General features: G+C 32.4%; 1 pseudogene; it reads left to right on the forward strand.

Annotated features, from left to right (window-relative positions):
* Positions 1-6,439: 6,439 nt before the first annotated feature.
* LOC143598379 (putative pentatricopeptide repeat-containing protein At3g13770, mitochondrial) lies at positions 6,440-9,193 on the forward strand (annotated as a pseudogene).
* The last annotated feature ends 3,608 nt before the right edge of the window (positions 9,194-12,801 follow it).

Raw genomic sequence — 12,801 nt, forward strand, 5'->3', positions numbered from 1 at the left:
ATTCATTATTTTTCTTTGCTACAAGGAGTAATGCATTTAGATCAGAGTATCTCTTAAAATTCTGCAAACGATAATTTGTTTGCAAGTTTATATTTGATGCATGAAACGTCGAGAAAGTTTTCTCTAACTTTTCTTCCTCTGTTTTGGGATACCCACAAAATTCTAGCTTTGAGCAAATTCGGTATAAAGCAGAGGTGTAATCATTTACCCTCTTAAAATCTTGGAACCTAAGACTGTTCCATTCATCTCTAGAAGTAGGAAGTAAAACTTCCCTTAGATGACCAAATCTGATTTTCAAAACTTCCCATATCATATATGTGTTATCACAATTAAAATACTCATGCTGTAGTAATTCATCAATATGTTTATGGATGAAAACATCAGTTCTTGCATTATCCTGGTCAGAGCAATCATTGTATTCTTGGATTGTTTCTAACACATCCATTGATTTTAATTGTCTTTTGACAATTGCTGTCCAAAACATATAGTTTTTTCCATAAATGTTGAGTGCATGGAATTCAAGTTTTGAGATATTTGACATTTTGTTGATAAACATAATAGAGCAAATAATAAGATAAATATTAGAATCCATATATATCAATCAACAATGAGATACAATACATTGGTAGAGCTATAAACATATAAAAGAAAAAGAAAATATCGAAATCTTCAGATGGGAGATTAAAAATTAGAATGAGAAGTAGTATAAGCATTATAGTGACCAACAGCAAAACCGGGTGAATCATTTTGAAAGCTTTATCTTGGATAAATTTTATAAGAAGAATGTTTGTTGTAAATGAAATGGAGTTGATAATTGGTTATTTATAGTGAAAATTTATAACCGTTTTACAACGGTTATATTACCATTTATAACGGCAATATTACCGTTTGTATGTGTGTGTGTGTGTGTATATAATATTAATTTTTTTAAAGTAAGATAATAAATAAGATATCAAATAAAGTTTATTTCATAAAATATATAATTAGTATGTATAATTATAAGAATAGAATTGTTAGTGTAAATGAATTTAACATCTAAATGAAATATTAGTGTGCATATAAAAGTTAGAATAGTCATCAAATTTTAATAACAATGTTTATACACATTATTGCTATCAGTTAGTATATGTATATGCATATATATATTTCTAATGTACATAATTAAAGAAGTGTTTATGATGTTTTTGTAGATACCTTTGTGCTTATTATCTTTCTTGATTATGATATAAGCGGCTCGTACTGATAACATGTTATAATTCAACTATTATTACCACAATATCTATAAAATGGAAAGTTGTAGAGATTTTAAGCGGGATAAATATAAGAACTTAAACTGGTTCAATAACAAAAGGATGATCTTTCATTTTCATCATAGTATTATTTATACTACACAAAAAGTAAATCAACCGACAAACTCAACTATTGTATTTAACTTGGAGTGTTCGTGTGGCTAAAAATGTTTGACAAGTGTGAAAAGGTGACATACAACTTGCAAAATCGTCGGTGGTTTCACAATAATTAAATTGTATAAAAATTTATTCAGAAGTTTATTTATACTAAATTTCTATTTAAAAATGGCTAGTAAATTGTTGATAACTAACCAACAACTAGTTATAATTATGACAAAAACATTGAAAAAAAACTCAAAAACCCAATTAAAGCACTCAAAAAAAATATAACGAATCAAAGTATTGAGAAAAATCAATTAAAAATATTCAAAAAATAATTTGAAGCACCGACATTTGATTTTAATTTTATGTGTAGTTTCCTATTTTAAAAATATTAACTCAATGCTCTTTTTATTATCAGTCATCTTAAACTATTTAAAGTTCAAAACTTCAAACAGAGGGTCACCACGATTCATATTGTTGTTTCAAATAAAAAAAACCTAGATTCAAATTGCACTTCAATTTTAGTTGAATGAAAAATCCTAGATTCGTAAAACAAAGCATAGGAACGTTAAATAAAGCAAAATACCAACACTAACAATTGTTCATACTTAACTGAGGGGCTCATGAATCAATTTGTAATACATTTGGGTATTTTCGTCATTTTTTAATTGAATTGTCAAATAAATCAATTTTTAGATAAATATCCTTTTTATTCATGCTTGTATATACACCGACTTGTATTCATCACAATTTAGCTGCCGTTTAAGAGCTATTCAGGCGCCAATTGCGATATGTGGCTAATTCGAATGAATGATTTTGATTTTGATTTTGATTTCGATTAATATGTATATATATAACATAAGTATACCGAAAAGTTTAATCTTTTGTTAACTTCTTTGTGCGATAACGTTAAAGATGTCGAAGACAAAAAAAAGGTTTTGGATAAATCCATGAAACAAAATATCATTATCTTCATTATCCATTAACGTAATCGCACAAATAATTATCAAAAAGTTAAAACTTTTTGAGTATACTTACGATATATTGAAATCGAGATTATCCATTCAGATTAACTATATATTATGATCGTAATTGGCGTGTGATTAGTTCTTTGACTGTGATGAGTATGAGCAAAGATTTTAAAAGGGGTATTTATCTAAAAATGATTTATTTAAGCAATTCAATTAAAAAATGATGAAAACACCTACACATGTTAGGCATGTGAGGGTTTCTCAGTTAAAGTTTTAACGTCTGTTAGTTTTAGTACCTAAGTGTGTTACAAAAATAAAGCATAATACCCAAACATATTACTTGAAAACCTCAATACCTAAACCTGTTATTTTTTTTAAAGCACATGCGACATCATTAACTCTATTTATTTATTGTTTGAATTAAATTTATAAAAATATTTATTTTATAAAACGGAACATTCTACTTTACCATGAACTGAAATGCTCTTAAAGTTAGCAGAACTCTCTAACAATATTAGCTTAGTCGAGTGGCAAAGAATCAAACAATAAGAGATATTTGTCATCACAACATGCATCGGAGGCATATTAACTCTCATCTAATTTATTACTTCATAGATATGTTAAATTAAAAAAAATGTCTTTTTGGACATTGGACAGGTGAAAATGCTTTCCAATGAGTCGCTAGAGAATGAGCAAATTTTTTATAAGGATAACTATCTGTCTATATATGATGATTTATTTGTTACCAAAATATAATAATGGATATCGTGTGCCAAACTACTTGTATGATATTTAATACTTAGCGAAGTTATATATAATTAAGGTCAAAATCATTAAAAGGGATTTATGATAAAACCAACACTACATGAAAGATTTATAATAGAACTAGCATTACCTATATTTGGAAGCCATATTTAAAGACCCACACACTCCAAACTTTTTAGGATTTGCTAGATATGATCCAAGATCCCTTGTAATGATGCATGCATACTCGATTCTTACTACGAAGTATGAAGTCATTGGTCCAGTTGGACATGCTACTTCCTATAAGATATTATATACATTCGATTAGGTTTTCTTTTGTGTAACCGTATTATTATTGTTGTTGTAAGCTTAGGGCCTTAGGTTATGGTTTCAGTTATTTGGTTGTTGATTAGAACAGTTATATGACTGCTTATTTGGCGTCACTTTAACTGTACTTAACTACCATGAACTGCTCATATTTGTATGTTCAAATGTTAGGTTGCGAAATTTTTTTTGGGCCTTTAGCAAAAGGAACATTTTTTTTAATAAACAATTTAATTCCAAGTGGATTTACTTTATTATGATTTGAGTTGTGTAAATTTTTTTAATAAAAATAAGGTTAAAAATGTCTCAAATAAGATTAGAACCCACAACCTTTTGTTTAGATGTCATACTCATTACCACTAGACCAAGATAGTGGTCATGTATTTGTGTTGAAACATTAAATATATATAATTTTTTCATAACAGTAAATAATTAAAAAAAAATCAGGCCTAGCGGAGTGTCGGGCATGTGGCCGTCGACTACCCCGCCATACCCTATATCCGGCTCTGTTGCAGGCAGTGACAGATCTTGAGCACATAATATAAATGGGGCGGATGATTTTAAATAATAATTTGGATTAGCTGGACTCAATACATATAAATTTTCTTTCTACTTTTTGGAAAAATTACACTACAGTCACTACTAAACGAAAAGGCAAGGCCACCTTGGCCCACACTAAGATTCTCCGGTGGTTGCCAACAATATGCCAAGGCACTAAGTTATTCGACAATAATCATTTAATGACCTTTCTGTTTGATTTCATTCTCGATACATGCACATTAACATAATCCATTGTTCTTGATATCCGCTACAAATACTTCACTGGTTTAAACAAGAAAACAAAGGCGATGGTCAAATTTTTTTTCAAAACTAATCAACCAAATCATTGTTCACTGCATGACATAAATTGTACTAGACACTAAGTTGTACCAGAATTTGTTATTGCTTAATACAGAAATTTAAGCCATGCATAGTCACCTATTCTTCATACCATTAGTAATAACCATATTTCCATTGATTACCCTCCATTTACCACCGTCAAACCTTACTTATGGTCATCGTTCATTGGTTAACCAACAAACATTAACTTTCTTTTCAGACCTGGAATCACCCTGACATTCTTCAAGTTCCATGTAGTTTCCAACTATTGAATTAACCAAATTAATCTCCCATGCATGTTACCTCAAGAATCTCATCATTAACGAGTCGTACATTCTCAAAGTCACCAACTTTAGATTCACCCTCGTCTCCCCATTGTCTAGTGTGTGAAATGAAGCACCATAATACATGATCCATTGACCCAAGAGTCAACACTACCTACATCCCACCAAGATCCATAGATATTAACATGAAACTTAATAAAATAACATCTACATGGTATTTAAAATAAGTCCACACCTAACAAGCTCTATAGGTAGCTTCACCTAATGTTAATAACACTTACTAAATCTGCTTTAGAAGTGTGTAAACTTGTATTTTGCAAGAAAAAACATTTAAAACCCAATAAAAACCAAACTACATAAGGTTGTTAGTAGTTTGTTGAAGTACTCGAGTGTTTATCTTTTACAAAAACACTCTTGTTCTCTCCTTGTAAATTTAGGATTACACGTACTCATCAACAGACCGACTATGGTGGTACGATGGTTGGTTGCTCCATGTGAAAAAAACTTTGTGTTGTATAAGTGTTAAAATTATGATCGACCCTTATGAAACTTTGATACCAACCCCTCTGATATTTTGAGAACAACCCTAATGAAATTTCTTTACCGAACCTAATAAAAAATAAATTTCACATATTTACAAATATATATTTATATAAATGTAAGATATATGTAATTTAGCCAACAAAATCAAAATCTAATAAAAAAAAGTTAATACAAGAAACAATTTAAGCCCAATCCAATTTAAAACTTGGAAGCCCAAATTCCCAATCTCTACTCAATTTTGGAAGCTCAATCCTACATTTAACCTCATTAGAAAAAAGTGTGATCCAGGACTCGATCCGAAACCGGTTCTTACCCGTACCCGATGCGCGAGTAGGATTAGGTATAGGATTTCTCCCCGGAGCAGTACCCGAAACCGGAAATATCCAGTCAAAACCTGACCCCACCCTACCTGGTGAAACTGGTCAAAACCTGGTCAAACACCCGACTATACTCAGAACCAGTTTTGGCTTTTGTTGACCAGACCCGGGACCAATTCCTACCCGGGACGGGTTCCTGAAATACACGGTTTGTGCACCTCTAATAGCGGGTAATCGATCGAGAATCAAAATCACATAATCAAAATTCAAAAGTTTGATTCCGTCGACTGCCCTCCTACCTTCAGTCGATCATTCTTTTGCATTTGGTGTGTCATTTATTGAGGTTAACTTTCATATTACTCTGTGCAACAACAATCGTTTAAAGATGCTTTTAAGCGATAAAGTACCTGCGTAATCAAAGTTTGAGAGTTTTTCACTACATATGGTCTAATATTGCTACAAGCCCACCATCTCTGCAACCTTCTCCCACCTCAATCACCACCGGACAACTTCTTGACTCACAACCACTTACAAAACCCGCTCACATTTTTACCTTTTTAAGTTATAGAAATGAATTGTGAATGCTGTAAAAGATCTAATAGAGTGGGAGTCTTTATATCACTTGTTTGGAAATCCATCTCCACCATTAAATACACCCATTTTAAATGAACATGAGCCAATTAAGCAGTACAATACACGGGGTGTTTGGGATTGCTTATTTTCACTAACTTATAACTTATAAATTTATTGAAAAGTAAAAAGGTGTTTGGAATTGCTTATATTATGAGAGAAAAAGTTCCATAAGTATAACTCATAAGGAGGCAAAATAAGGAATCCCAAACACCCGCTTAACTAACTCTATTTGCAAATCCTGGAGGCTTTAAATCACTTGATTCTCTATTCTCAAAACAATAATAATATCTTACGCAAGATGAACCGCAAAATCAACCTTTTGGCTGGTGTTAGCAGACATCACTTTATTCGCTATGTACACGTCAATTTGCTTCAACACAAGAGCTATTAACAAATTTACAAACTATGCACTCACATATATGACCAAATTAGGCCCAAGTTAATTTCAAAGCCTACAACACTCTGCTAAACCACTGTCTTAAACACAAATCCGTGAGAGGTGGTCAGATGGTTCACGCACACATGATCAAAACTCACTACAAACCCCCTGTGTATCTTGTAACACGGTTGCGTATTATGTATGATAAATGTGATTGCTTGTCGGATGCCCACCAGATGTTCGATGAAATGCCTCACAAAAAGTGGTTTCTTGGACCGCTTTGATGTCTGCTTATTCGAAAAGAGGGTATGCTTCTGAAGCCTTGGATCTTTTTGTAAAGGTGTTAAGATCAGGTATTAATGTAATTATTTATTAATGAGCTTGCGTCGTTAGTTAGCGTTTTTACTAAACCGTATATATGGTTCTTCAGGTACCGAGCCAAACGAGTACACATTTGCAACCACACTCACGTTTTGCACTGGAAATTGTGGAATTTACCATGGGAGACAAATCCACAATCATATAACTAAATGCAATTTCGAGTCACATTTATATGCCGGGTGCTCTCTCCTTGAAATGTATGCTAAAGCTTGTGAAATCCACGAAGCCCGTTTTGTGTTTGAAAACCTTCCGGAACGCGATACTATTTCTTGGACTGCCATTATATCGGGCTATGCACAGTTGGGTCTTGATGAAGAAGCGTTGGAGTTGTTCCGCAGGTTATTAAGGGAAGGAATAGTTTCTAATTATGTTACCTGTGCTAGCGTTTTGACTGCTGTATCGGGACTCGCAGCATATGAAATGGAAAAGCAAGTTCACTGTCACACGCTTCGGTCTGGACTTCCATTTTATGTGGTTCTTAAGAATTCTCTTTTTGATATGTACACAAAATGTGGCCAGTTAAGTTATGCAAGAAGTGTGTTTGATAAAATGCCTGAGAGATCCGTTATTTCATGGAACGCAATGCTTGTGGGATACAGTAAACATGGGATGGGTAGAGAGATGGCTGACCTTTTTGAACTAATGAGAAAAGAAAACCGAGTCAAACCTGATAAAAGTAACTTTCTTGGCTATATTATCAGGCTGCAGTCATGGAGAGATTGGGAATTTAGGGTTAGAAGTTTTTGATGAGATGATAAGTGGAAGAGACGGCGTCGTACCCGACATTGAACATTATGGATGTTTAGTTGACTTGTTAGGTCGTGCGGGTCAAGTTGAAAAAGCATATGAGTTTATAAAAAAGATGCCTTTTGAGCCAAATGTTGTTATTTGGGGATCTCTATTAGGGGCTTGTTCGGTGCACTCAAATGTTGAAGTTGGGGAAATTGCGGGTCGTAGGCTTTTACATATAGAACCAGAAAACCCGGGGAATTATGTGATTCTTTCTAATTTGTTTGCTTCTAAAGGAAGATGGGATGATGTTAGAAGTATCAGAAGTTTGATGGAAGAGAAAGCGGTTGAAAAGGATCCAGGAAAAATTTGGATTGAAATTGATCAAACCCTTCATACGTTTCACGCGGGTGATCGGTTACATCCAAAAATTGATGAGGTTTATGATAAAATGAAAGAACTTTTAGTGAAAGTTAAGGAATATGGATATTGTCCTAATTTGAGTGGTGTTTTGAGTCGTAATTGATTAAGCATAATGAGAAGATGCTTCTAACTAACCCATGTGACTTCCTGTAAAGTTGATGCAGCTGTACATGTTTTATTTCATTATATGATTTAATTCTGCAATGATTGTTTTGCATTTTCTGATATAACCGTGTCACCATCATCATACCGTTGTCCATTCAACATTTGATAATATATATACGTGCACCATTGTATATGATATAAACCAGTTGCTTGAACCGGGCCAGCCTAGCCAAGTATCCATGGTCTAGTTATTGTTCTCGAACTTTGTAGAAATGCGGTACAAAACTGGACATGAAAGGCCAAAGATTCACATACATAACTAGCAACCCAAAAGGTTTTGCATGCTATATATATTTCTCATTTCTGTGTATACTAAGATTTATAGAAAGCATTGCTTGCACAGCCTGCATTAGACGGGCTAGCCGAGGTCAGGCGCTTCACACATGTTGTTCAGCTAGTCCTTCATGCCTGGTTATGGAATAAACCAGTAAACTGATGGCTAGATCGCATGTGGCTGATAATTTGTAAGCACAACCACCCAACTTATTGTTGTGGGAATGCAAATTATAAACAGAACCAACCGAATTATAACACGGTGAGGTTGTTTAAACAGTTTGATTTCATGTTCTGGTCTGGTTGTTTAAACATTCTGTTCCCTTGAATATTCTATCTGGTTCAAATAAACAAAAGAATAATTGGTTTAAGGGTTGTAATAAGCAAATGAATAAATTCACAGTAACATAACCCTCGAATAACATAAGCCTTATCAATTATTCATCATTCAACCAAAACAATTATTCATCATTCACGGTCTTAAAAGCAAAGTAAACTAATGTTATCCATGTGGCTCATGTTCAAACAAAAAGATACATCTCTGCTGCTCTGTTGATACCTTTTTTTCTTTTTCGGCTTTGCCTTCTCTTTATCTTTACTGTCATTCTTGGACTCACTTTTTGGTGTCTGTGATGAAGCTGAAGTTGGAAATTCTGTAGACTTTGATGAAGAGGAATTTGGTGTTTTAGTTGACTTTGATGGAGATGAAGTTGGTTTTCTTGGAGATCTTGATGGAGATGAAGCTACATCTGGATAATGGGTGACATATATAGCAAGAAATCTTGCTGAATATAACCAGTGCTATATCTTTCACTAATCTTGTCACAATGGCCATTTAGTTTTCATTAGATAACTGTAAGATGCTTTTATGGTAAAGATATATTGCTTATAGGAACTTGAACTGCCATGGAAGCTATATATAGATGGACTAGAGAGCAAGAAAGGAGGGAAATTGTGGATACAAGAAGTATTTGGTAATTTCCAAGATTGCCCTTATACGTTAATCTTGAATGGAATGCCACAACAGGAGATAGAATAAGAGTTTACGACGTGATTTCTAATGATCTTGATTAAAATATTCTAACTTAAATTCTTCACTAAGTCTTCACCAAATCTTGCAACTAGTTCAAACAGTAACCTGCATATGCGTATAAAATAGAAAGGTTTGTCAACAACACATGTTGAGTGAGTAAAACACCAGTTTAAGACACAACAATAATAATATATAGTAAATAAAGAAAGATGCAAACTATTCCTGTGAGAATAAACAGTTAAGCCATATCACATAAACAATCAATCAAACCATAAAGAAAGGGCTCAACAAATCCATATAAATGGACATTGATTACCAAGCAAGGACTAAACGTTGCGATAAAAATGGATATCGGTTGCTGAAATAAGCAAATAGCGTTCAAATAAAGCAAGTAAGCAAATAGCAAGTTAGGCATAAACCGATATACACACAAGGATTAACAGTTGCGGTTTTGAATACTAGATAATAGTTAAATATATAAGATACGCACATGTCCCCAAAAAGATTTAAAACTAAGTAAAATTTGGGAGTGATTACTCACCTTAGTAAATAAGCAAGAGATAATGAATAAACTAGAAACCGGTAAGTCAAGCTCATCGGGATTTACCGACAAGGATCTTATTTACAATAATTGAGGAAATAAATATGGATAGAATATCGAAGCTAACACTAGATAGAGGTTCGGTATTTAATGATCGGGTATACTCTTACGAAAGATATTTATTTCTTTAATTTATTATTAATTTTATTAACAAAGCTTAATTGTAAATAATATGATTATTTAAAATGCATAAAAACACTTAAATAAATATTTATTAAAGTTTTATAGTCTACATAAAGAGATTTGTTTCTTTAAATCTAAAAATAAATTAAATGTATATATATATATATATATAGGTGTTGGTGCATAATGTCAGTAGTTCATAGTCTAGTGTCTGTAATCCAGTCTGTAATGTTAATTGTGTTTTGTTTATGTTTAAGCGAAGTTACTGACAAGTTCGCTTATCAGGCGAACTTGTTAGTCAAGCGAAGTTAGATTTGGTGATCTGATGGTCCAGATGGAAAGTGTGTTTTGTAGGCCGTGTGTTTTATTTTAACACTTGTTTTATAACACTCTAGGGGCATAATCGTCCAGTGTGTTATATTATATATAGAAACATTACCAATCTATAATTATCATTTTTAATTCATATTTAAAACACAACACCAAGAACATTACAAAGATAAATAACAGTGTGTTTTAAATAAAAAAAACAACAGATTTTAATCCAAATTTAAAACACAACACCAAGAAAACCAAGAACTAAAACACACTAGTTTGAACATCATAACCAACACGATATTTCATTTTAGTCAATTCGTTCATAAAAATCACTGTGTTATATTTATTGTGTTTGGAATAACACCAATAACATAAACACACCAATAAACGCTAACATATTGATCTTGACATGACACGAATAATAAAAACACAAGAATAATTAAAACATAATGCATACAATTTCAAACTACAAATTAGATTAATTGAACACAAAAGAAAAACAAATATAAATTATCTGAGGAGTGTATTTAATTTCTACAGAGTCTTCCTCATTGTTTTTTAGATCCACAAACATAAAATATACCAGTATCATATTGATAATGAAATTAAAAAGAAATGTAATAATATAAAATTATCATGACTTTATCATCACATCCAAATGCCAAAGCACAGCCATATTCATATTGTTAATTTGATTATCACACTTTATCCACGGATGAGCTCCTCGAAAAATTCTGATTTCACTATAAGAAAACATTGGTCTAGCAAACATCACCATCTACAACTACGGAGGTTTGTTACATCTTCGCTTCATCGGAGCTTATTGACAAATTAAACAACTAAGTTAAACAAAATTTGCTAGATCTGTAACACAGTTTAGATGGAATCGATTATGATCGAAATCGGTTACAAATAAGATGCCAGTCCTCCTCTAATCGCATCACAGGCCGTTCGATTACAATGACGTAATGGTTGCACATGGTGGTTGGCGTCTGGCAATAATGACGGTAGAAAGAAAAGTTTTGTAGAAATGGTAGGTTTTTAATTGGTGGTTAATGAAATAAGGAATGTTATTAACTAGTGTTACAAATTACCAACATAAGGAAAAACAATACGGATGTCACTTCTTATTTTAATCCCACCATATATATATATATATATATAGGTATTGGATCATTTCAGAAGTTCTTTTACAGCGAGAAGTGCGAGAAGTGAAGGTGTAACTCCATTAATCCCTAATTTTACTCTCTTTCTAATGTGTAGGTGCGTTGTGTAGGTGCATATGTATGTGTGTAGGTACGTACGTTGTATATGTGTACGTATGTTTGTATATGTTTAAGTATGTTTGTATGTGTATAGGTACATAGGTTTGAATGTGGCTCGAAACATTTTATATGTTTGTAGGTAGGTTTGAATGTGTAATTAAGACATGAATACAACCAACCTACATATATGTATGTAACATCATATGAAAGGGAGTGAAATTAGGGATTAATGGAGTTATACCTTCACTTCTTGCACTTCTCGCTGTAATATCACTTCTCGCAAGATCCATCCCCTATATATATATATATATATATATATATATATATATATATATATATATATATATATTGTTAATAAAGATTTCTTTTAAATAGATATTGTAAATAATAAATAATAATATTTACATAAATTATAATCTTTTTATAAAACACTTGGATTATACAATATGTTAAATAACGGGGTATTCTAAATATATATATTAAAAGCCTTTATTATATTCTAAATATCGATTATATATACATACTGTTTCGGTCAAAAATTAACAAACTAACTTTTGATCAAATTAGTGCGTGAGGCGAGGTGCTTAATGGTAAAAGATTGAACACGAGGATATGATTACGAGGGAAAAAACCCTTGATTATGATAATCTTCGTTTCGGTCAAGAGTTTACAACTTAATCCTTAGTCGAATTGCTTCGGTTAAGAATTATGAACTTAACTTTTGGTCGAATTAACGCTTGATTATTATGATCTTCGCCACAAAAAACCCCCGGACGGTGAAAACTATCACCGTCAATATTATTAATAACAAAATTGGTGATTACAAAGGTTGGAGCTGACAAGTGATTGTGAGCTAAGTGATACAATGAGTAATAGTAGCTAAACAGTGAATTGTGTGTGACCTATCGATACTATCAGCTCGAATTTTTAATAAGAAGATTACAACTGTTATTCCGATTATTCCGTAAACCCTAGACTAAGTCTTTAACAAGCCGTTACTGCCCACGTTGTTTGTTGACGAAGTT

Source organism: Bidens hawaiensis, unplaced genomic scaffold (assembly GCF_021521415.1).
Source record: "Bidens hawaiensis isolate Kalapana, Puna unplaced genomic scaffold, B.hawaiensis_p1.1 tig00050006_1, whole genome shotgun sequence".
Classification (NCBI taxonomy): domain Eukaryota; kingdom Viridiplantae; phylum Streptophyta; class Magnoliopsida; order Asterales; family Asteraceae; genus Bidens; species Bidens hawaiensis.